Source organism: Jatropha curcas, unplaced genomic scaffold, assembly GCF_041381405.1.
Source record: "Jatropha curcas cultivar XTBG-Jc1 unplaced genomic scaffold, XTBG_Jcur_1.0 HiC_scaffold_124_pilon, whole genome shotgun sequence".
NCBI classification, from domain to species: domain Eukaryota; kingdom Viridiplantae; phylum Streptophyta; class Magnoliopsida; order Malpighiales; family Euphorbiaceae; genus Jatropha; species Jatropha curcas.
Window position 1 is genome coordinate 29,223 of NW_028322369.1, and position 26,334 is coordinate 55,556.

At 31.2% G+C, this 26,334-nt stretch overlaps 1 long non-coding RNA gene, 3 other non-coding genes and 3 pseudogenes across 4 annotated transcripts; 5 read left to right on the top strand and 2 right to left on the bottom strand.

The window, feature by feature from the left end:
• Positions 1-7,788: 7,788 nt before the first annotated feature.
• On the bottom strand, positions 7,789-9,419 carry LOC149492083 (AAA-ATPase ASD, mitochondrial pseudogene; annotated as a pseudogene).
• A 1,923-nt stretch (positions 9,420-11,342) lies between these two features.
• Positions 11,343-11,885, top strand: LOC149492084 (uncharacterized). Its single transcript, XR_016319145.1, has 3 exons — positions 11,343-11,519; positions 11,608-11,650; positions 11,752-11,885. It is a non-coding gene; the product is annotated as an uncharacterized LOC149492084 (long non-coding RNA).
• A 6,484-nt stretch (positions 11,886-18,369) lies between these two features.
• Positions 18,370-20,117, bottom strand: LOC149492085 (AAA-ATPase ASD, mitochondrial pseudogene; annotated as a pseudogene).
• A 1,091-nt stretch (positions 20,118-21,208) lies between these two features.
• LOC149492086 (small nucleolar RNA Z199) lies at positions 21,209-21,286 on the top strand. Its single transcript, XR_016319147.1, has one exon. It is a non-coding gene; the product is annotated as a small nucleolar RNA Z199 (small nucleolar RNA).
• Positions 21,287-21,363: 77 nt separating this feature from the next.
• Positions 21,364-21,440, top strand: LOC149492087 (small nucleolar RNA SNORD18). The gene has a single exon (XR_016319146.1). It is a non-coding gene; the product is annotated as a small nucleolar RNA SNORD18 (small nucleolar RNA).
• Positions 21,441-21,593: 153 nt separating this feature from the next.
• LOC149492088 (small nucleolar RNA R64/Z200 family) lies at positions 21,594-21,685 on the top strand. Its single transcript, XR_016319148.1, has one exon. It is a non-coding gene; the product is annotated as a small nucleolar RNA R64/Z200 family (small nucleolar RNA).
• Positions 21,686-22,470: 785 nt separating this feature from the next.
• Positions 22,471-24,289, top strand: LOC149492089 (AAA-ATPase ASD, mitochondrial pseudogene; annotated as a pseudogene).
• Positions 24,290-26,334: the final 2,045 nt, after the last annotated feature.

Genomic DNA, 26,334 nt, shown 5'->3' on the forward strand with positions numbered 1-26,334 from the left:
TTAAAAAGTATAAGTCTTTTGTTAGTCTTTTAGTCTTTTGTTGTTATTAAGTCTTTTGTGGGTCTTTAGTCTTTAGTCTTTATTGGTATCAGAGCCATTAAGGTTTAGTGCTACGTGGTAGAGATACATATAAAGTCTTCATTTTATGATATATAATAAAGGTTTTGGCTTTGCCTACTGAACCCACGCCTACTGAACCCATGAGTAAGTCCCATGTGAGTGGCATCTAACGGGTATAACCAGGTAGTCAAAAATTTTATCGTATATTATAAATGGATCCTTTCTTATGTAGATCGGCTAGTAGTAATAAATCTGAAGACTAAGGTTGATTATAGTAATTCCATACCACAGGCAGTTTATAACCCTGTAGATAATTATGTAAATCACAGTCTACCTTAGTTAATTCACCTGAATCACCAACAGCTTCAGCTATCACTGAAAATGTTAGTGATATAAACAGAGAATTAAATTTCTTAGTAAATAGATATTGAGAAAAGTTTAATAAAGAAATATCTAAACTAAAAATTTACTTAAGATGAAAAGATATTAAAACTTTATCCTTTTGAAGAATTAAAATATGAATATTTAGAATATAAAATCAATAATCAAACTAAAATTAATTTCTTTGACTGGTATAATTTAATTAAGGAAAATAATTTTGATAGAAGTGTAAACCCAATAACTATTAGAGATAAAAGACCAGAATGGATAGTAAATGATCAAACATTAAAAGTGATTTTCCTCCTAAAACAATTAGTAAATTAAAATATCAAGACAATGAAGTTATTTGTGCACCTTATAAAATTGCTCAAGATAATGATGTAAATAAAAAGGTAATTGAACAAAATAATTTTAGTAATGCCAGTTTAATTTGTTTAAATACTCAATTAAAACGAATAGAACATATGCTAGAAGATAAACCTTGGTGTCCGAAACCATAAAGGAAAAGAAACTGTGAAACTCACATGTTTAAACCTTATCAAATTTCTCAATCAAGTAAACAAGAATTTGTAAATAAATTAAAAGATCAATTGAGTAAAATTGAGGTTCATTCAGCAACTAATCAACATATAGCTCCTGATACTACTGAAGCCTCTAGAAATATAAACATTATAGAAGAAAACACCAACTCTGATGTCAGCGAACCTGACTCAGAAGATGCTAAACAATTTGAATTAATCCTATAATCATCATCCAGAAATAGTAAATAGGGCACAGATTTAGGCATTATTGATAAACCCTAACACTATATCTCAATTTAAATATAATGCTTCAACAATCTATGAATGGAACATAGATGGTTTAAGTGAATATAATATATTAAGTATTTTGCAACAAATGACTATGGCTGCCAATGCTTATAAAACGCAATCAATTATTTCTGATAAAAGCTATTGCAGAAATCCTTATTGCTGGATTTACTGGACAACTTAAAGGTTGGTGGGACTATCATCTCACTGAACAACACAACTAGAAATTTTAAATTCAATTCAAGTCAATGGATGAAGGTGAACCTATATATGATGAAAATGGTGAAGTAATTCAGGATGCTGTGTCATCTTTAATTCTCACTATTTCACTTCATTTTATTGGGGATCCATCTCACTTAAAAGATAAAAATGCAGAATTACTTAGTAATTTAAAATGTAAACACTTAGGTAATTTTCAAGAATATAAAACTATTTTTCTCACTAGGTTAATGTTAAGAGAAGATTCTAATCAAAGCTTTGGAAAGAAAAGTTTTTGGCTGGACTACCTTATTCTTAGGAGAAAAAGTTAGGAACAATATTAAACAACAATATGGTCAACCTATACCATACAATAAATTAACTTATGGTCCAATTAATTAGTATAATTCAAAAAGAAGGTTTGCAGATTTGTCATGACTTAAAACTTCAAAGAACAATAAAATATGAAATGCAGAAAACTAAAAAGAATTAGGATCATTTTGTAAAACAATTTGATTATAGTTTAAAATCTCCACAGAAATGTGTATGGGCAATGCTTGCGAATACATAAATCCAAAAAACAGTATAAAATAAATATTATAAAAGACAATATAGGTCTACACCTAGTCAAGATAAATTTTTATTCTAAAGAAAAATATAAACCCCATAGGAAGTCTAAGAGAAAGCAAACAGCTAAAATTCCAATAAACTCATCTTATAAAGATTTAACTTGTTATAATTGTAGTAATAAAGGGACCTACTTCAAAATTTTGTAAATTTATAAAAAGTTAAATGAATTGACATTTAGATGAAGAAGTGTTAAATAAAATCCACGAATTATATCTGATTCTGATTCTTCAGCATCTGAGGTTATAGAAAGTGAAATCAAATTGATGAATTAGGTACAACAACTAGTTCATCTGATTATTCTATAAATATGTCTAACTAAAGATCAAAGTACGCTTTTAGAAGTAGTAAATTCTATAGATGACCAAGACACTAAGCTAACTCCTTCAAAAACTCATTAAAAGTTTTGATGAAACCCAGATAGTAAAAGAGGATATAACTCCTAAAATTCAACATAATACTTATGATCTCACAACTATATTAAATAAAAATAAGCATAAAAATGTAGAAGCAGAAAATTCCACTAGTAATTTAAAAAATGAAGTTAGAAATCTAAAGAAGGAAGTTAGTGAATTCAAACGACAATTTCAACTTCATGATAGACTAATAAAGGTATTAGAATCTCAACTTATTTCTAGTTCTTCTTCTGATGAAGCAGAACCAGATAAAGATGAAATAAATCAATTAGATGAAGATGTAGATAGTAATTTTCTAAACTTATTACAAGAAATAACTTCAAGAAAATATTTGGTAAAATAAATATTCAGGTAAATGATTTTGTGATAGATGCAATTGCACTGTTTGATACAGGTGCAGACTTAAACTGTATAAAATCAGATTTAATCCCTAAAAGATATTGGTCAAAAACTAATGAAAAACTAAGTACTGCAAATAAATCTAAATTAGAAATTATAGGTAAAACAGATGCCACAAATAGTAAACCAAGGTTTAGAAATAAACACAGTATTTTTATTATCACCTCAAATAAATTATATGGTTATATTAGGAACCCCTTTTATCAATTTAATAACACCATATTCAGTTAAAGAGGATTGTATTAAATTTAAAATAAGAAATAGTACAGTTAAGTTAGAATTCACTGAAAAACCTAGAAGAAGCAATTAAATCCCTTAAAAGCTCATTCAATTAAAATACTAGAGATTAATTCTTTAATTAAATCTAGAGAAGAAGATTTAAAAGATGCACGAAATAATATGTGTTTAAACAAATTAAACAACAATTAGAGACTAAAGAAATACAAGATAAAATCACAACATTAAAAGAATTTATGGAAAAGGAACTATGTGCTGATCATCCACATGCTTTTTGGGATCGTAAACAACACATAGTAGATTTACCATATGAAAAAGATTTTGATGAGAAAACTATTAAAACTAAAGCTAGACCAATTCAGATGAGCCCTGAATTGATAGAGCATTGTAAAAATGAAATTCAGGATTTACTCAATAAAAAATTAATATCTAAATCTAGAAGCCCATGGTCTTGTGCAGCTTTTTATGTCAATAAAAATGCTGAAATAGAACGTGGTGTTCCGAGATTAGTAATAAATTATAAACCATTAAATACGGCTTTAAAATGGATTAGATATCCAATTCCTAATAAAAAAGACCTTCTAAAAAATTTATATAAAGCAAATATTTTCAGTAAATTTGATATGAGATCTGGATATTGGCAGATTCAAATTGATCCTAAGGATAGATATAAAACTGCATTTACAGTTCCATTTGGTCAATATGAATGGAATGTAATGCCTTTTGGACTAAAAAAATGCTCCTTCTGAATTTCAGAGGATTATGAATGATATTTTTAATCCTTATTCTAAATTTTGTATTGTATATATTGATGATGTACTTATTTTTAGTACAACTCTTCATGAACATTTCACACACTTAAAAACATTTTGTATGGTAATTCGACAAAATGGTTTGGCCTTAAGTAAAACTAAAATGGATTTGTTTAAAACTAAAATCAGATTTTTAGGTCATTATATTGAGCAAGGTAAAATTCAACCCATAGAAAGAACCCTGGTATTTGGAGAAAAATTTCCAGATGAAATTACTAATAAACTCCAATTACAAAGGTTTCTTGGTTGTTTAAATTATGTCATTGATTTTTACCCTAATTTAAATTGTATGTTAAAATTATTGCATGATCGATTATGAAAAAATGCTAGTCCTTGGACGGATAAGCATACTCAAATAGTTCAAAAGATAAAATCTTTAGTAAAAGAAATACCATATTTATATATTCCTAATCCTACAACATTTAAAATAGTTGAAACTGATGCTTCTGATATAGGCTATGGTGGTATTTTAAAACAAAAACTTGATAATAAAGAGCGTATAATCCAATATACTTCAGGACATTGGACTCCCGCTCAAGTTAATTATTCTACTATTAAAAAGGAAATTTTAAGTATAGTCATTTGTATAAACAAATTCCAATCTGATCTTTTAAATCAAAAATTTTTATTACGTATCGATTGCAAATCTGCTAAAGATGTTTTACAAAAAGATGTTCAAAATCTTGCCTCTAAACAAATTTTTGCACGATGGCAAGCATTATTAAGTATTTTTGATTTTGATATTGAATTCATTCCTGGTAATAAAAACAATATTCCAGACTTTCTTACGCATGAATTCTTACAGAACAATGGGCAAGAAAAAGGATAAGGGAAAAGCCATTAAAGAAGAATCCGACTCACCCACTAAAGCTCTTTCTGAGCATTCTGAAGACCTCACTAAAACCCCAGCCTTAAACACTAAAACCTCTAAAGATCTTCAAAAATGGATTGAACAACTTAGTCAATCTCCTGAAGTTTTAAAGGCGTTGCAAGGTATAGCATCTTCTTCCACAGAGGATGCAGGTATGTCTTCTAAACTTAAAACGATCGTGCCCGTTCATGGTACGGCTAGTCTGTCTCAAACGGTAGACAGTAAAGACTTATCAAATCCGTTGATGGCTGTGGATTTGCCAAAAAATCCAGTATACTCCTCAAAGTATACATAAATGGTTTGTTAAAAATATTTTTGATTATGAAATTGAGATCGAGGATGGGTATAATAATATTAATCCTTGGTCAATTTTAAAACACTACTACCCTGAGGATTGCTATTTTACTCCAAATGATCTTTCAAAACCTCAGGAATATTATCATAATATCTTACTTGATACTGACTCTGTAAAAATTAAACATAATTTGATCCTAAAAATAAATCTATTATTTTGTATTCTTCCATAAAAATCCAAAGAGTTATTCATCCTAAAGATTGGCCTGCTCCATCCCTTTATACTCCAGTAAAATTCAAAGTTTTATATAAGCATGTGCATAGTACTACTTATAATTATTTTGATTATAAAGACGCATGGGAAAAAGTTTTCTATATTCAAAATCCCACTGCTACTCATTCGAGGTTAATTTATTTTGATCAGTCTTTTCGTACTGATTTAAAGATTCCAAACTGGTTTTAAAAAATGGTGGCAAACAAGGGGTTTATCCAATGATATTCTCCCCCCCTCCTATCATCTCTTTATATCAGTATTTTAAAGCCCATTATAAACCTAGACCTGAAGAAGCCCATATTCCATCCTTAATGTACTATTGTATGGCCTTCTTTACGCCCTGGGTATATCAATGGTATTTGGACACTCCGTATGCCATAGGAACTCAAATTCCTATGTTGGTAAAACGACACAAGATTAAATGGTGAGGCTCTTTCAAGAACTCTACCACTGAACTTAAAATCGATCAATGGATTCGAACTAAACTTTCTGGTACACCTGCATTAACCTATGCTACAACTCTTGCTTTAAAGGATCAACCTACATTTGGAATCCAAAAAGCACAGTGTCAAGCCAGGTTAGCAGCGGCTAAAACACTTGATGAGTATAAAAGAATTTGCCAGGAAATGTTCCAGCAGCTTTCCACAGGTTCAGATTCTCCAATAAAACCCTCATCAAGTAAACCGCCAGCAGTTTCTTCAGATAAATCGTCATCCAAACCCAGTCTTAAAGGCAAAGCCAAATGGGCAGACATGGCGTCCTCATCTTCGTCAACATCATCATCTTCCCTTGTTTCAAGTAAAGATAGCAATGATGATATTCTTCAATCAATAATAGTAAAAAGTAAAACTGACAAAAAAGAAAAAGGAAAAGCAAAGTTAAAACAAAAAAAGTAAAGTGAAAAGAAAAGAGAAGAAAAAGAAGGACACTTCGTCCTCATCTGATTAAAAGGCAGAAGGAACCTTATTCCTTCACGTGTCTCTACAGTAAAAGGCAAACTCCAATGGCCGACCAAGCACTATTTCTCTACAGTAAATTCTGTGGTAAAACAGAGCAATGTGCATCAACAGTAAACAGTCTACAGGAAAGAAGATTCTTTGTTTTTTCTTTATAAAGGGAGCCTCTCCCCTTGTGAAGGCATAAGTTTAGTTTTTAGTTAAGTTAACCATAATCCCTCTCTCCTTCTTCGCTCCTAGTTCAAGCTGTAAGCGTTCAAGTTGGAGAAAGTCTAAATCTAAAACTCTTGTAAGTTTTAAATCTTGTATTTATATTTTATAAATAAATAAAGTTTGTATTTTATATTAAACTGCTACGAATATAAGTCCGTGTTTACGGCACCTTTCTCTTCTCCCTCCACACTCTGACTTAATTCTGGGGATCCCAGGTTAAGGTTGTAGGAACCCTAAACCTTTGTGTTAAATTGTTGATTAAATTTGTCATAAGTATGCTCTGTGGATGCAGCTTAGTCTGATCTTCCACATCAGAAATATTGTTTAAACTGTATGTTAATTCTGAAGTAAAATCATACTTAATGAATTATATAAGTATTCATATAAACCCAATTAATCATAGTATTTTAGTTCACAGTTATAATTTATCTTTAAATATTTGTATCTGTATTTATTTAAATCCGAGTAATAATCTTAGCTCTCTACATATATATGACTTGTAATTCATTAGTCTTTGTCAAAAGTTTTGTTGGTTTTGTTTTCAAAGAAACGATAAAAAAATTAAAAAGCATAAGTCTTTAGTTTAAAAGTATAAGTCTTTAGTCTTAAAAGCAAGTCATTAGTCTTTAGTCATAAGTCTTTATTATTTTTAGTCTTTTGTAAGTCTTTAGTCCTTAAAGTTTATATACGATAAAAATTAAAAAGCATTAGTCTAGTCTTTAAGTCTTTTAGTCTAGTCTTTTAGTCTAGTCTTTTGTCATTAAATATAAAGTTTTTCAAAGTCTTTGGTTTTTGTTGGTTTTTGTTGTGTCATTAGTCGTAGTCTAGTTTTTGTTGTTATATATATATATATAAACAATTAAACAATACTTCAAAAAAACATGTCAAGTAACACTTTCCAGAAAAATAATTTTCAACTTTTATTAAACAAATTCATAGCACTCTTTTACTCTTAAAACCTTTGAAACATGTGAATGGAGAGGATTTGGGTTGTGATTGGTACAAGCAAACATGTAATTACAAAGACACTTTAGAAGATATTATTGATACTGAATTCACAATCATACTAATGCTTAATTACATCAAATCCCTATTTACAGTGACTATGCAAATATTTAGAAAGACTCCTAATTATTCAATCCAGATTTACCAATCAGATTGCAATCATAACATCATATAAACAATCACACAATATAAAAATCACAACCCTAGCCATCATCAACATGGAGGAACTCATCACCTTATTCCTTTCCATTTTCAGTGAAGCCATTTTCTTTGGGTTCTTTACCTAATACTACATCAGAATCTTTCTCTTTCTCTTTCTCTTCTTTCTCTGCCTTCAACTTTGCTTCTTGCTCTGCTTTCAATTTTGCCTCCTCAAGACTTGCAATCAAATTCTTCAGACAAGTCTCTTCATCTTCATCTACTGATTTTGGCATCAAATTCTCTGCCACATCCGCTGGTGTCATTTTAATTTCCTTCATCAAATTCTCAATTTTCGCAAACAATTCATGGGAATCTACATCCAGATAATTCTTAGCTAAAACCTTAAAAGCTTCAAAGCAGCATAAGACATTTCTATATGCTTATCCATTCTTCCCCTTCTAATTAAAGCCGGATCAAGTTTCTCCACATAATTAGTAGTAAAAATAAAATTCTCTCTCCACCACAAGCAGACCAAATCCCATCAATGACATTCAAAAGCCCAGATAGAGTCACCTTACTACTTGTTTCTTCCCCTAATTCCTTTCTCTTTTTAGAAATCGGATCGTCTTCTTCATCATCTTTCACTTTCTTTGGCTTTCTTTGACCAGTAAGATCAAGAGAACAATCAATATCCTCTATTACAATAATAGACTTACTGGTAGTTTCAATCAATAACTTCCTAAGCTCACTGTTATCTTTAATGGTAGTTAATTCAATATCATAAATATCATAATTCAATAAATTAGCCATAGCAGCAAATCATAGTGGACTTTCCAGTCCTGGTGGACCATAAAGAAGATAACCTCTTTTTCCAAGCTTTCCCAATCTTGGCATAATAATCTTTCCCTTTACTAAACTTGATCAGATCATTCTTTATCTGTTCTTTCATCTTATACCCATGGCCAAACTGTCAAACGACGCAGGATGCTCAAACACGACATGGCTCCATTTAGCACCTCTCCATCCGTACCAATTCTTGCTTGGATTATTAGTATAAAGCTTTCTTTGCCGATTTCTAACTGCAGTGGCCTTCCCTTCCTTGATAATATGATCTATGTAAGACTTATAATGATATCTCTATATCGTCTATGGACAGTGAGTTTGAAAACCTGCTTTCATCCAATTTCCGGATAGAAAGGAAACTGCTTCGTTTTGTATCCTTTTTATTGAAGTCCACCAAACTTTAATTCCATTAAAATCATCAGAGATTTGTTCATTGTGATCCATTGTAAGTAACACAGACTTCCCATCTTTGACATACATCAGCTTTAAGCCGCTTGGCGCGCATTGATGAGTTGGTGCTAAGGTAGTTTTGAATGGCGGCGTAGACCTCGCTGCGTCGAAGGTCTTCGCCGGTATATTCATCAAAGATGATATGGATATATGGGTAGAAGATGCCAATAATCTTTTGGCTATATGTATCAATATAGCTGCGAAGTTCATAGGGAGTATTGCTGAAACACAGCCCAAGCAAACATTAGGCCAGCAATTGCTGAGCCTAACTGAGCAAATAGCTCTGTTACGATCATTTTTTTGGGTGTTAAGGGCAGTAGTTTCTTTTTTGGAGTAGAAGTTGGTTAGTGTGTTTAATGATGTTTAGATAGATAGGGATTCCGAAACACTTGTGTGGAGCTATTTATATAGGGAAAAAAACTTGGGAATGAAGTGTGTTTGCTTGGTAAAGAAGGTAGGTAAACACTTGTTCATTCTTGGAATTTTCCAAGAATGATTAAATAAATAATTTGTTGCTCTTCCACTTGTTCAGAAAATAATTTATATTCGTAGTGATTATTTAGTAAAATTAATTGTCTTAGTGGCTGTTAGCGTCTTATTAAACATTAAAAGGAGTAATGTATCACAACTCATTATTTCAAACTCTAAACACTAGTATAAATGTTACACCGCTGAACACCGTAAATAATAGAGGTAATTATTAAAAGCTACATCACTAAAAAAAAAAAAAAACATTTTTTAGTGACCGACTTTATGCAGTCACTAATTAGCGACAGAGATGCGATCGCCAGCGATAGAAATTTCTCGTGAAACCTTTGGTAAACTACCACTAGCGACTGAAGTTGACATCCGTGGCTCTATTTTGTGCCCAGAATGGCCACCAACCAGTGTTACGAATGTGATCGAGTATATTTTGTTGCTATATTTGGCGGGAATATTAGCGACAGATTACAACGAGTGTGCAATTACTGCGATGACCAAAATTCCATTGTAATTAGAGACCGATTAATGATAATTTTTTTAATTAGGACGGTGCTTTTTTTGCCGCGTCAATTAAAATAGCGACTGATGATTGTTTTATTTTAGCGACTGATCTGGTCAGCCGCTACATAGTTTTAGAGCGATTTAGTCGCCTTCCTCTCTCTCGTGTGAGGACTATTTCAATCTATACGCCTCTCTCACTCTTCTCTGTAGCCTCTCTCCCTCTGTCTCACTCCGTCAGGCAAGTTCTGACTCCAGTCGGACTGCTTTTCTGGTCTCACCCGCCGCCGCTGTTGGGCAGGCACCGCACTACAAGTAAGTTCTTTTTTTTATTGTTGTAAATATTTTTTTTGTATTTACAGTTGTAACATGATTTTATTGTTTTTTTTAATTTTTTTGCATTTATATTTTAGTTCGATTATGATTGTTAATTGTTATTTTTTATTGAAGATGGATTTTTTTGGTTATTTGTTATTTGTTGATTGTTGACATTAGTGTTGGTTTGTAGTTTGATATGTTATTTTTGTTGATTCTAGCTGGTTTCTAATTAATCTCAGTTTGGTTATTTTTTAGTTTTTTGATTAGTTTATTATTTTTCAGTTAATTTCTTTGAATGTTAATTAGTTTGTCATTTGTTTTAATTATTTTGTCATTTGTTTTTTTGTTATTTGTCATTTGTTTGACTGTTTTAGATTAAAATACTTAATGGTTATTATGAGCAAATTTATTTATTTAATTAGGTTAGCTTAATTAGTTTGTTAATTAGGTTAGTTTTTTAATTAATTGATTTGTCAATTTTGTTAATTATATAATTGGTGTATGAATCTATGCATATGTTACTTTTTCGCATTATCTTAATTTGTTAATTACGTTAATTAGTTTGTTAAGTAGGTTATTTGTTAATTAGGTTAGTTTGTTAATTATATCTGTTTGTTAATTAGGTTAGTTTTTTAATTAATTAGTTTATCAATTTTGTTAATTAGTTTTTGAATTACCGATACAAATAGTTGAAGATTTAACGGAACGACTGGCTGATGAGAATGAGACATATGTTGAGATTGGTATGTCAGATGAAGATGATGAAGCGGAGCCCCATGTCTTAGGCACTTCAGAAGAAGGAGGAGGAGAAGGAGGAGGAGATGAAGAAGACGAAGGAATGAGACAGAGAACATTAAAATAGTTAGTATTATCTTAATTCTTAAAATTCAAAACCTTACTTATAGTTACCATATTTTATAAACTCAAAACTTAAACATTTAGGGTTAGCCTTGAAACTTTTGTAATATTGTGTCAATTATTATGTGGTATTGTAGATCACCTTGTTCGGGTTCAAATGGATACAGGCATAGATTCGAGGACTCTACATGAGGGGGATGAGATCGAGGTATTCGAGGACGAGGTGGTCGTGCCAAAGCACGTGACGCTTATACAGTCACACAACCTCCCTTGCCTCCACTACCTCCTATCCCTCCTTCTACTCAAGCACCTACTTCTAATGCTGCAGCACCATCTGCACTTGCTATAGCACCATCAGCATCAGCCCCACCACCCGGTAATATTCAATTCACTATTGTTCGTCTTTTGTATTTATATATTAATATTTAACATTGACATTTTCTACTTCTACTCTTTTTCTGCAGTGGAGGGAGATGCTCGACCAAAGTTGATGACTTTGAAAGGATGGTAACTAACAACAAATAATTACTCTTATATTTTGCCTATTGTAATTATAACATAAACTTATGCTGCTAACTGAAAAATAATTCTATTTTTCATTATTCTAGTTGACAGCTTGTATCCATCATCTGATGCCTCCAAAGCCATTATGAGGATCTTCAAACTTCATTTGGAGAAAGATGGTTGGTGTTAGGGAGGTATACCAGCAGAGGCTAGACAGTTGTACTTGGAAGAATTTATGGTAAATGTTCTTACTTCAATTTTAATTAAACTTAATGATTGTGAAATCTCATATAAAAATGTTTCTATTTCTACGTATTGCAGAAGGGGTTCACATGGGAATCAGATGCTATAGAGGCTCTGTTTAAGAAAGCTTAGGAGACACAATCAGCGGAGGGCTACTCAAACTTCCTGTACAAGATGTGGAGTACAGGAAAGAAGCAAAGGTATTTTTTACGAGGTTTGGACTAATTGGTAGTAGGCTTGGTCCTATCATGAATATGTGAGAAAACGAGAGATTATGTCCCATAATAGATTCAATGAAATGGGTGGTGAGTGAGCTGGTCTATCTTGACTCACTGGCGGTGCCATTTCAGCAGCTGAGATTACTGAGAAATTGGTAAGAAAAATCCACTTAGAGAATTTTATGTAGCTTTATTATTAAATGTATTTGAAAATGTTTCGCATTTTATGAAATGTATTACAGGCATTGAAGTTGAAGCGTCAACCTACCCCCTGAAGGTCTTCACATATACACATACGAAGGACGATGATGGGGTCACATTCATTGATAAGCATGTCGAGCTTGTTAAAGTAAGCTTCAAAATAATTCTTTACTTTTCCATCTAAATTTGTATATTTTTGTATTGTTCTTATGCCGCTATATACTATATTTATCAGGATAACTATATTACTAGGAAAGATCGAGCTACTGCATCTCAGGCTTATACTAGTGAGAAGCCTACAAAATCGATGAATTGTAGCTTTATCTCGAGGCTACAGGAGGTGAGAAGAAGAGAAAAGTGTATGGTATTGGTTCACAATCTGATATTTTTTACAGCCGCACACATGGAAATCAGTGAGTTGAGCCACACTAGCTAAGCCAAAGGCACGTACCGAGGAGATCTAGGATTTACGGGCTCAGCTTTAGAAGCAGCAACAATAAATATCACAGCTTGTATTGCAGCAGCAACAACAACTGATGGAGATGTATGCTCGAGACTGAGCTACAACACCGCCAGCTCTCTCTGCATCGACAGATCACTCTGATCCCCTGGCTTCTTTCACTCTGCCTACTTCTTAGAGTCCCATTACAGATTTTGCAAATCTGACCCCTTATGCTTCTTTTTTATTACATGTTTATTTTGTATATATTATGGTATAATTTGTAAGATTTTCTTTGCACATTAATATTATCTCAATGATAATTTAGTATTTTTTTTTCATTGATGTTATTGTTTGTGTGAATTACTTGAATCAGTATATATTGTTTTTTTTACAGGTGAAAAATTTTGATTGTCCAACATTTAAATTTTATTTTTTTATTTTAAAAAATAAATGGCGACCGATGAGCAATGGAACAACGAAAGATAATAATACTTTGAAAAGTGACTGGAGAAAAATATAGCGAACAATTGGCGACAGGTTTGAGACAGTTAGGCGACGGACTATCAAACATTTAAAAACAAACTACATCGATCGATTTGCGATAAAGTTAGGGACCAACATTAGCTACCGCATCATTTAGCGATCGAATAGTAACTACATTTTCGTTAATGGAAGGAAGTGATTCATCATTTAGCGACCGCTTTATCAAAATTTGCGACCGATTACTTGGTCGCTAATTAGCGATGAATTCCACATGCGATTGCTAACAGCTTAGCCACAAGATTTTGTGCAACTGATTCACTTGGTTGCAGTTTGGTCGCTATTTTTGTTTTAGAGACAGAAGGAAAAGGATTAGTGACAATTTGTCTGTCGCTAATCCGCATTTTTTTTTTTTTTTGTCGGTGCATGTTGTTGCCGAACATGCTTAGAGAATATTTACAAATAAATTAGTTTTCTATTATTCGGTTATAATATTAAAAATTAGTCAAAAAATTATTTAAGTTTTTAATTTATAAGACCGTAAAATATTTAGAATTATATAAATTTTAAAATTTGAAATATTATTGTCAAATATAAAAATTATGAAGATAATAAACTTTGGTAATCACTGAATATTAGTGGTAGTGAAGGTGGCTTATGATTTGTGGTGATTAATTAAATAATTGATGCAATAACTATTAAAGAAAAATAGATTAATAATACCAACAAGGTGTTGGTTGAAGTGGTTAACGCCCTTAATTCCAGTAAGGTTTGATCCCCGCTTACACCAAATACAGAAAACCTTGTATAATAAGTTTGTCAAAATCTCAAAAATATTTTTCTCCTTTAAAAAGTATTCTTTTTTCTTTGTAATAAATTTTTTTTGAAAATAATTTAATTTTCTCTTTAATCATAAAAATATTTTTTTTGATTTATTTTTGTGAGTATCATAAATATCAAAAGTTTAAAACCTTTTATCAGAAAATATTTTTTGATAATAAAAGGATACAATGTCGGGATTAGTTTGTAGTTTTCTTTTTTTTTTTTTCATTTGCCGTTTTGTATCTGCAAATCCTAAAAATATTTTTTTTTACAATGTGAGAAGACAACTTACGTCCACACGCATGCATTTTTTTTTTTTTATATAATAAAATATGGAGAATGGGGTAGGTCAGCAGTAGTCTCCAATTTTTGTTACTGAAGCTTATTTTAGAAAGGCCAAAAAGAGTAAAATTATCACGTACGTTGGATCTTAAAGCCCTACATCTTAATTCCCCCTTTAGTCTTGAAAATATTCACTCCCCGTCACAAAGATTTATGGACTTTACTTCATATGAAAATAAAGCCCATAAGATGAAAATTTCGTATACTTTTTTTTGTTATTTTCACATATTAATGAAATAAAGCAAGCTAAATAAAGGGCAAAATGAACTTTACTTTTACTTTATTTCAAATATAATAAATTTGTCTATTTAAATGAATTAGAGTGTAATTTTATAAACTAATTTTTTTATATAAAATAAATTAAATGATTAACATTAAAATTATAAAATAATAATGAATGTTCTAATCAATGACATAACAATAACGACGTCGTCATGACAACATATATAGGGTTAGGATCTTCATTTTTCCAAAACAAAATTTTCCATGCCACTTACATTAAAATACATTTGACCGTAGAAAATTTGTCTAGCTCTATGTTAAAAAAGGATTTTGCCTAATTTGTCTTTTACTGAAAAAAAGTAAAATAATAAGAAAGAGATATAATAATAATTAATTATTAATTAATGTATATCTATATATATATATATAAAAATACAAATGGGAGACATTGGGCTCCTAAAACGCCTCTACTGAGTTTATGAATTGACAAAAATATTATTACTAATTCTATTTTAATTATGATGTCAAAACATTATTTTTATTATATTAATATTATAAATTTAATCATATTCTAATTAGGTATTTGTCATATTATATCACTATATATGTTTAGTTATAATTGCTTTTGACTATCAAGAATTATTACATCAAGCTTTGCTAATTTGAAAATATTGAGTTTGCATTCGTGTCTTCTTCTTGCTGTAAGTATAAACTTAACTCTCAATCTATTTAAAAAAAAATTAGATTATTTTTTACTTATATTTCTTATAATTTAGATCTATAGATTTTATAAATTAATTATAATTTTTTAGTAATCATGAATAATTATAAGCTTACAAGCTTTCCCTCTTATAGCATTATCATAAAATATCATAAAAAAATCGATTCTCTAATTAAAAAAATTTTAAAAATAGCATTATCATAAAATATTATAAAGAAATAGATCCTCTAATTAGAAAAATTTTAAATAGCTGCAAAGTTGATAAGGGAAGTACTGTTGAAACATAGCCCAAGCAAACACTAGGCCAGCAATTGCTGAACCTAGCTAAGTAAAACCCTCTGCTATGCCCGTATTTTTTTTCTCTTAAGAGTAAGAACTCTTCTTTTGTTAGTGGAAATTGGCTGGATGTTTAATAATGTTTAGAAAGACAGAGAAGTGTTTATATAATGAAGAAACTTGGAAATAAGTGTTTTTCCTTGCAGGGTGAGCAAGTTACGCAATTTAGTTTTCATTAGACTTAATTACACACGTGTATTCACCATATATCAAACAATATACAATAAAATAATTTTGGTACAAAACAGAATTTTTCCACTAAAGAAATGAATTTTCACTCTTTTTGTTTGGAAAATTTACTTAACTTTTTAGAAAATATTTTTTAAATAATTAATTTTCTTTAATTTCCAAAAATAAACGAGAGTATTTTTCCACTAAAGAAATAAATTCCCACTCTCCTTGTTTGGAAAGTTTATTTAACTTTTAGAAAATATTTTTAAAATAATTTCTCTAATTTCCAATAGAGAAATAAATTCAACACCCTTCTTGATTGGAAAAATTACTCACCTTTTTAGAAATTGATGTTCTCTTTTTTTTTTTTCAATTAACTAGAGTTACAATCCACTAGATTAAAACTAAATCCTGTTCACGTGATTTGATCCATTAAAGGATAAATGGTACTCAATGAATATTTAGATTAAACTATATCTGAAAATAAAATTTCAAGATATAAAAAATAATAAATATCAATAATTGAGCGACAATAACTCAAATCTGTATAAATAAAATACAAATTTAAGAATTATCCAAAAAAAATAAAAAGGGAAAGAGTTGACTCCACCCCTCGAAGGAGATAAGAGAGCAATGGTAATTGGCCTGGAAGAAGAGAGAACGACCTTAATTTCAACAAGTATATATATTTTGTTATGATGAAATTTTAATTATTTATTTATACTATTAAAAAACTCTTTCCCTTGCTAATAAAAAAATAAATTTTTTTCAAAAAAATAATAAATAAAATGAGAAAGAAACAGTTCAACAATCTTTATACCTACTACCTAGCTATAAGAACAATTAACTAAGACTTTTCAATGCTTAATTTTTTAATGATGCCATGAAATAAACAATATTAAAATACAAAAGATGTAAGAGATGTTCAGATTTATAAAGTTCAAAATGGGCCCATATAATATGTAAGCTTCAAAGAGTCCTTAATTCAGGTTTAGAACGTATAGACAACGCAGGAAATCCTGAAGAAGAGACAGGATTTAAGGTGAAGAAGAGAATTGAGAAATAATAGAAACAAATTAAGAAAAATGAGGGAAAACGGAAATACTGCTGCAAATTATAATAATTATTTCAAAGACGAAAGTAAGTTCAACACGTTTCCAAAACTTTTCATAATATTTAGATTTCAATTTATGTATTAGGTAATTTTTAATTGCCTACCATGAACAAGGCATCACCATCTTCTTCGGAAACTTCATTTTCTTTGATTCATTCCAGCTGGTTCTCACTGGTTCAAGCCACTTTGGACTGATTTCAATTTTAAAACCAAAAATTGAAACTGAATGAATCCTTTTGATTCAAAATCAAAACTTTTAAATTGATTTCAATCCAATCAAAATCAATTCTATTTAAGATTATTTAGAAAATAAATTTAATGTTCTTTAGGAAATAAATAACTGAAAATATTTATTTTATCCTAGAAAATATATCTCCTTGTCGTATTCATTTCCTTTTTATTTTTTTCCTTGTATCGTAATTATTTTCCATTTTTTATAAGCTCAATATAAATTCCTATGTATTTTTACGAAAAATCTTGTGACACCCTCAACTTTTATTTAGACTTCAACTTATAAAATTACCTCTTATTGCACACTTCAACTTATAAAATTATCCATATTAAACACTTTAATTGACCTGTTAAACAATTAAATTCTAAAATTAGATCAATTAAACACTTATTGGATTAAAAAATATGAAAATTATTATTTCAAAAGTTATATCAATAACATATCAAATCAATATTAAACCTTCAAAATTTATTCTAGCATGATGAGAGTGAAAGTTTAGGATGGCGCAAAATTTTTTTTTTTAAACTTCAAAAGTTAATTATGTATTCAACCATTTTTTACAACAACGAAATTATCTAATTGCATGCATTCATTAATCTAATTCTATACACTGAGTCAATAGTTAGTTGCTATTTAAAATATTTTCACTTGTTATTACTATATTATAATTTTTTTCCCTAGTAGAAAGATACCAATTAATATTTTTTTGCATAAATTATTAGCATTAAAATTATTAAATATAACCAACTACCAATTGGTCCATTGGGATGAGACGCTGGATCTCTTGAGCAACGTACCCTCATAATAGACTTCTGAAAAAGCTTGAATCCAGATCAATAAAAAAAATATTAAGTATACATACTCAATATAAATAAGTTATATGATAAAAGAGAATTTTAAGGACGGAGTAAATTTATACAAGAAGGAAGCCAACTTAAAATTTCTGAAAGAACTTGGAAATCAAGGCTTCTATTAGAAGATTTTAAATTTAAATTACAAGAAAATTATAAATATATATAAACAATTAAACAATACTTCAAAAAAACATGTCAAGTAACACTTTCCAGAAAAATAATTTTCAACTTTTATTAAACAATTCATAGCACTCTTTTACTCTTAAAACCTTTGAAACATGTGCATGGAGAGGATTTGAGTTGTGATTGGTACAAGCAAACATGTGATTACAAAGACACTTTAGAAGATATTATTGATACTGAATTCACAATCATACTGATGCAATTACATCAAATCCCTAAACCCTATGCAAATATTTATAAAGAATCCTAATTATTCAATCCAGATTTACAATCAGATTGCAATCATAACACTATATAAACAATCACACAATATAAAAACCACAACCCTAGCCATCATCAACATGGAGGAACTCATCACCTTATTCCTTTCCATTTTCAGTGACACCATTTTCTTTGGGTTCTTTAACTAGTACTACATCAGAATCTTTCTCTCTCTCTTTCTCTTCTTGCTCTGCCTTCAACTTTGCTTCTTGCTCTGCTTTCAATTTTGCCTCCTCAAGACTTGCAATCAAATTCTTCACACAAGTCTCTTCATCTTCATCTACTGATTTTGGCATCAAATTCTCTGCAACATCGGCTGGTGCCATTTTAATTTCCTTCATCAAATTCTCAATTTTCGCAAACAATTCATGGGAATCTACATCCAGATAATTCTTAGCTAAAACCTTAAAAGCTTCAAAGCAGCAATAAGACATTTCTATATGCTTATCCATTCTTCCCCTTCTAATTAAAGCCGGATCAAGTTTCTCCACATAATTAGTAGTAAAAACAATAATTCTCTCTCCGCCACAAGCAGACCAAATCCCATCAATGACATTCAAAAGCCCAGAGAGAGTCACCTTACTACTTGTTTCTCTTTTTAGAAATCGGATCGTCTTCTTCATCATCTTTCACTTTCTTTGGCTTTCTTTGACCAGTAAGATCAAGAGAACAATCAATATCCTCTATTACAATAATAGACTTACTGGTAGTTTCAATCAGTAACTTCCTAAGCTCACTGTTATCTTTAATGGTAGTTAATTCAATATCATAAACATCATAATTCAATAAATTAGCCATAGCAGCAATCATAGTGGACTTTCCAGTTCCTGGTGGACCATAAAGAAGATAACCTCTTTTCCAAGCTTTCCCAATATTGGCAAATAATCTTTCCCTTTACTAAACTTGATCAGATCATTCTTTATCTGTTCTTTCATCTTTATACCCATGGCCAAACTGTCAAACGACGCAGGATGCTCAAACACGACATGGCTCCATTTAGCACCTCTCCATCCGTACCAATTCTTGCTTGGATTATTAGTATAAAGCTTTCTTTGCCGATTTCTAACTGCAGTGGCCTTCCCTTCCTTGATAATATGATCTATGTAAGACTTAATAATGATATCTCTATATCGTCTATGGACAGTGAGTTTGAAAACCTGCTTTCATCCAATTCCGGATAGAAAGTAAACTGCTTCGTTTTGGTATCCTTTTTTTGAAGTCCACCAAACTTTAATTCCATTAAAATCATCAGAGATTTGTTCATTGTGATCCATTGTAAGTAACACAGACTTCCCATCTTTGACTACATCAGCTTTAAGCCGCTTGGCGCCCATTGATGAGTTGGTGCTAAGATAGTTTTGAATGGCGGCGTAGACCTCGCTGCGTCGAAGGTCTTCGCCGGTATATTAATCAAAGATGATATGAATATATGGGTAGAAGATGCTAATAATCTTTTGGCTATATGTATCAATATAGCTGCGAAGTTCATAAGGGAAGTATTGCTGAAACACAGCCCAAGCAAACATTAGGCCAGCAGTTGCTGAGCCTAAATGAGTAAATAGCTCTGTTATGATCATTTTTTTTTGGGTCTTAAGGGCAGTAGTTTCTGTTTTGGAGTAGAAGTTGGTAGTGTGTTTAATGATTTTTAGATAGATAGGGATTCTGAAACACTTGTGTGGAGCTATTTATATAGGGAAAAAACTTCGGGAATGAAGTGTGTTTGCTTGATAAAGAAGGTAGGTAAAGACTTGTTCATTTCTTGGAATTTTCCAAGAATGATTAAATAAATAATTTGTTGCTTTTCCACTTGTTTCAGAAAATAATTTATATTTTTAGTGATTGTTGAGTAAAATTAGTTGTCTTAATGGCTGTTAGCGTCTTACTGAAAATTAAAAGGAATAATGTATCACAACTCATTGTTTCAAACTCTAAATACTAGTATAAATGTTACACAGCTGAACACTGTAAATAATAGAGGTAATTACTAAAAGCATCATCACTAAAAAAAAAAAAAAGGGTTTTTTAGTGAACGACTTTAATGATTGACGTGATGCAGTCGCTAATTAACGACAGAGATGCGACCGCCAGCAATAAAAATTTCTCGTGAAACCTTTGGTAAACTAGCACTAGCGATTGAAGTGACATCCGTCGCTCTATTTTGCGCCAAGAATTAGCACCAACAAGTATTACAGAATAGCTACCGACGTATATTTTGTCGCTATATTTGGCGCCAAATATTTGGCGGGAATTATTAACGACAGATTAGCAACGAGTGTGCGATTGCTGCGATGACCAAAATTTAATTGTAATTAGCGACCGATTAACTATTAATTTTTTTTATTAGTGACAGTGCTTGTTTTCCTCGTCAATTAAAATAGCAACCGATTGTTTTATTTTAGCGACCGATCTAGTCAGCCGCTAACGATTTATTCGCCTTCCTCTCTCGCGCGAGACTAATTTCAGTCTTACGCCTCTCTCTCTCTCTCTGTAGCCTCTCTCCCTCTGTCTCACTCCATCAGGCAAGTTCTGATGCCAGTCGACTGCTTTTCTGGTCTCACCCGCCACCGCCGCCGCCGCCGCTGGTCAGCACCGCACTGCAGGTAAGTTCTTCTTTTTCTTTTTTTTTTTGTTAATATTTTTTTGTATTTACAGTTGTAACATGAATTTTATTGTTTTTTTAATTTTTTTGCATTTATTTTTGTCGATTATGAAAAATCTCAATCAATTGATGAGAAAAAACTGCAACAATATGATGGAATACGTTCCATGATTCATGGTATTTAAGTCTCTGATGATTGATTATGAAGTTTTTTTTCCTTGTAGATCTCTGAAGGTTTTTGATTTTATCATTTTTTTTTTTTTGAATTTTTAGATGAGATATGATGAGTAATATTTGGTCCGTGTTTCTGATTTAACTGTGACTAATTACCATTTTAGCACACTCTGATCTCATTTTAATATATCAGATTTTAGAATTGTTTAAAAATATTGTTGTAGAATTTAATTTTTGTAAAGAAATTAATTATGGCAGAACTTTTTTAAGTTAGTCTTGTTTATTAGTTTTTTTTTTTTTTTTTTTTTTATGTGTGGCTTAAAATGTTGAGCTTCTGCTGTGATGAATTTATGAAATGATTCACATGTCAGACTTCAGAGATTTTCAATCAATGAGAAGAAATTTCATCTCTCTGAGCAGAAGTGAGTTCTCCCAAATTAAGAAAATAAGAGCTCTTTAAAATTGAGAATCATTGGGCTGGGATTTACATTCTTTAATTTAATTCACCATGGTCCAAATGGGAAAATATTTTAAAATCTAAAAAATGATCTTTAGACCTAGATGAGGCATTTTGAAGTTTTTTCTTATAAAATTTTTTTATAAAATACGCACTTTTTAACTTTATTCAAACTTCTGAAAAAAAAACAGTATTAACTGATCTGGACCCACATTAACCTCAATGTCACATTGCATCATTTATATTAACGTTTTTTTAAAAATAAATCGATATATTTTGGAAGACCTTTTCATTAACTGTGAAGTCAGAATGATATTAAAATGTTGCTTGACGAAGACGTTCAAAATTGATGATTTGAATTTTACAAGATACATATATTAAAAAAAAAAAAGCTTATGATAGAATAATTTTCAAATTGAGTTTTTATGTTTAAATTTGAGATAGGAATAAAGGTTAAATTTAAAAGTGAAATTGAATTTTTTTAATTATTTTATAAATTTAAAAGTTAAATTGGCAGAAAATGTCAATTCTAAATTTATAGTCTTGTTAAATAAATTCAGGACCAAATTAATCTTTGATTTAATTTATAAACTATAACGTGTGAATTCAATCAAACTCGAATCCAACAATCCCTTTTTTGTTTTTTTTGTCTAGATTAAAATTACAATCTAATCCTCATGACACCTTCTTCGATATATACAGGAAGCTAGCAAGAAAGAAACAGGTAATTACCAAGAAAACTAAAACTAAAAAATTCACAAAGCCAAACATAGCATTATACTCACTATATAAACCAAACCCCAACACATTTCTTTTCTCATCTTTCAAGCCAAAACAAAATATTTTCTCTCTATCCAAACAAGATGAGTGTACTAGAGATGTGGACTAATCTTGGCACTGCAATTGGGAGCCTAATGTTTGCTTATGCTATGTTTCAACAATACTTCCCTGATCAACTTCATGGCTACGCCAGAACATATTTGCAGAAATTGATAGGTTTTACCTCTCCTTATATTCACATCACCTTCCATGAATATACAGGTGAGCGTCTGAAGCGCAGCGAAGTCTATACCGCCATCCAAAGCTACCTTAGCGCCAACTCTTCTATGCGCGCCAAGCGGTTAAAGGCTGATGTTGTTAAAGATAACCAATCTGTTGTTCTTACTATGGACGATCATGAAGAAATTACTGATGACTTCAATGGAATCAAAATCTGGTGGTCTTCAAGGAAAAATACCCCCAAAACACAGTCTTTTTCCTTCTATCCTGACAAGGATGAGAGAAGATATTTTACTCTCACTGTCCATAGGCGTCATAGAGAAACCATTATGACGTCTTATATAGATCATGTTATTAAAGAAGGGAAAGCGATTTCTGTTAAGAATAGGCAGAGAAAGCTTTATACTAATAATCCAAGTAATGATTGGCATGGATGGAAAGCTACCAAATGGAGTCATGTGGTGTTTGAGCATCCTGCGAGTTTTGATACTTTGGCAATGGCGACAAAGATGAAAGAACAGATCAAGAACGATTTGATCAAGTTTACTAAAGGGAAAGATTATTACGCCAAGATTGGGAAAGCTTGGAAAAGAGGTTATTTGCTTTTTGGTCCACCAGGAACTGGCAAGTCGACGATGGTTGCTGCTATGGCTAATTTCTTGAATTATGATGTTTATGATCTTGAATTAACTAAAGTTAAGGATAACAGTGAGCTTAGAAAGTTATTGATTGAGACAACCAGTAAGTCCATTATTGTGATTGAGGATATTGATTGTTCTCTTGATCTTACTGGTCAAAGAAAGCCAAAGAAGGAGAAAGACGAAGATGATGAGAAGGGTGAAAATAACGATCCGATTTCTAAAAAGAAAAAGGAATTAGAAGAAGAAAAAGGCAAAAGTAGTAAGGTGACTCTATCTGGGCTTTTGAATTTCATTGATGGAATTTGGTCTGCTTGCAGCGGAGAAAAGATCATTGTGTTCACTACTAACTATGTGGAGAAACTTGATCCAGCTTTAATCAGAAGGGGAAGAATGGATAGGCATATAGAAATGTCTTACTGTTGTTTTGAAGCCTTTAAGGTTTTAGCTAACAATTATTTGGACATAGATTCTCACAAATTGTTTGTGAAAATTGAGAAACTGTTGGGGGAAGTGAAGATGACACCAGCTGACGTTGCAGAGAATTTGATGCCAAAATCAGTAGATGAAGATGAAGAGACTTGTTTAAAGAATTTGGTTGCTGCTCTTGAGGAGGCAAAGGAAGAGGAAGCAAGAAAGAAGGCTGAGGAAGAAGAGAAGTTAAAAGCAGAGCAAGAAGAGAAAGAGAAAGCTTGTAAAGAACAATGTTGAAGAAATCAAAGAAAATGACTTGAGTGAAAATGGGGAAAAAGGGGATTCTCTTTGAAGACTTCAACTGAGAAATAAAATTAGCAAAGCTTAAACATGACCGAATTGGGTATTTTATGTAGATTAGATCTTTAGATTTGTAAGAGTAAAGTGTTTCTATTTGATCATCAATGAGTTGAAAAATTAGGATTTGAAATTAATCAAATGAAAAATAGGAGTTAATAATTGTGTTCTATAAGCAAATTTATATTTTCACAGTCAAAAATCCTTTAAATCGTGTTATCTGTTGGACAGCTGTTTGCTCTCTAAACCACCGATCTTAATAAGTCTCAGCTTGATGATGCAGATGGCGGAGGCAGCGGCGGTTATGGATGTCCTGGTAGGTTACATTGGAAGTGAGACGATGAGAGAAGAATTAAATTACTTTTTTTCTTTTAAAAAAGAAAAATTACTTTTGTTTTTTTAATAAATGACGTATTAAATAGTTTACTTTTTCCCAACAAGAAGAAGGGGGAGTAGATTTTTCCCGACAAGAATAAACAAAATGAAGCATAAATCAAATAAAATCAAAATCACAGATTAATATCCAAAAGATATCAAATATTGTAAAACTCTATCTCGGTAATTTTCATTGTATTCTCCCTCCTTGATCTCTGTGTCTCCATCATCGTCGATCTCCCATCAGGCCTCATTTTTTCCCACAACAGATGCTTCTCTTCTCTCATTGTCTTGTTCAAAATCATCCGAGTTATCGATCGGTGGAGACTTTTCAGCTATTTCACGAGAGATGATTTGTGCAGAAAATCATGATTATAGGAGATTTTGCTCTCTCTCTAGAATTCTCTACTTTCTAATCTTCCTTTTATCGGTAGAAAAATATAAAAATGTATGTTGTCTTTGTTTTGGTTGGTACAAAGAGAGACCCTCAGTAGGGGTGGCCATATTAGGGTTCCAGGAACTGGAACCGGAGCTTTGAACCGGTCTCGAACCGTAACCGGAACTGTGAGAACCGGAACCGGATATTTTCGGTTCGGTTTCATTTTCAGTTTTGTTCGAACCGCAAACCGGCTATTCCGCAAACCGGTCGGAGCCAGATGGAACCTCCGGTTCTCCGGCCGGTTAGAACCGCCGGTTCGAACCGATTCTCCAGCCGGTTAGAACCGACGGTTCGAGCCATTAGAAACTGTCAGTTTTTTTAAAAAAAAATTTATTGTGAAATCTCTTAATTACCCCTCCCAACAACTATAAATGGCTAGTTTCAAAAGTATTTTTGAAAAAAATAATTTTTTGGATTTATTATAAATACATTATTTCATTTCATTTACAAATTCCTCACAAAAAATCTCTACTCTCTCTACACTATGCTACACTCTACTCTATATTATTCTTCTCTACTCTACAATCTCTCTTATTATTCTCTCTAATTTTTTTTTATTCAATTTTCCAAATTATATCTTATTATCATATAATAGCAAGTGGAGGAAACTCAAATTCTAGTAAGGGCAAGGGAAAGATTGGAGAAACACAATATCCATCTATCCCTACAAACGACTTCTTTGATTTCACTCCCAACCAATTTAATTTTGAGGAATATCCAAATAAAAATTTGGAAATTCCAACTCAAGAATCTGAATTTAATAATGAGCAATTACAAGAAGAGGAAGAGCAAGAGCAAGAGCAACGTGCACAAATTGTTGGAAGAGCAAGACAAAGTTCCGACATATTCGCCATTCATTTCATGAAAAAATTCAAAGGTGAGAAAATGTTTGATGTAATTTGCAATTATTGTGGAAAATCTTATAAATTTAAACAAGCAGGCGACTATGGATCATTTTGGAAGCATTTGGAGACAAAACATCCAACAAAAATAGGAGTTGATCGGTCTCAAACACAAATTTCCGGGTACGCATCTTCTAACCTTTCTTTATTTAAATATTCTGAAAAAACAAAAAGAAGAATTAGCAAAAATGATTTCTATGGAACATTTATCTTTTAGTTTTGGTGAAAAAGTAGGTTTTAATAATTATTGTCAAAAAGCTTTAAATCCTTCTGCTAAAAGAGTGACAAGAAATACTGTAAAACGAACTATTATTTCTTTATATAATAAAGGAAAAAAAGAGTTAGAGCTTTTATTTTCTCAAATGAAATTCGTGTTTCAATTTGTTGTGATATTTGGAGTGATCATTGGCAAATGCATTCTTATATGGGCATTACATGTCATTGGATTGATGATGATTAAAAATTCAAAAAAGAATTATTGCATTTCGTGC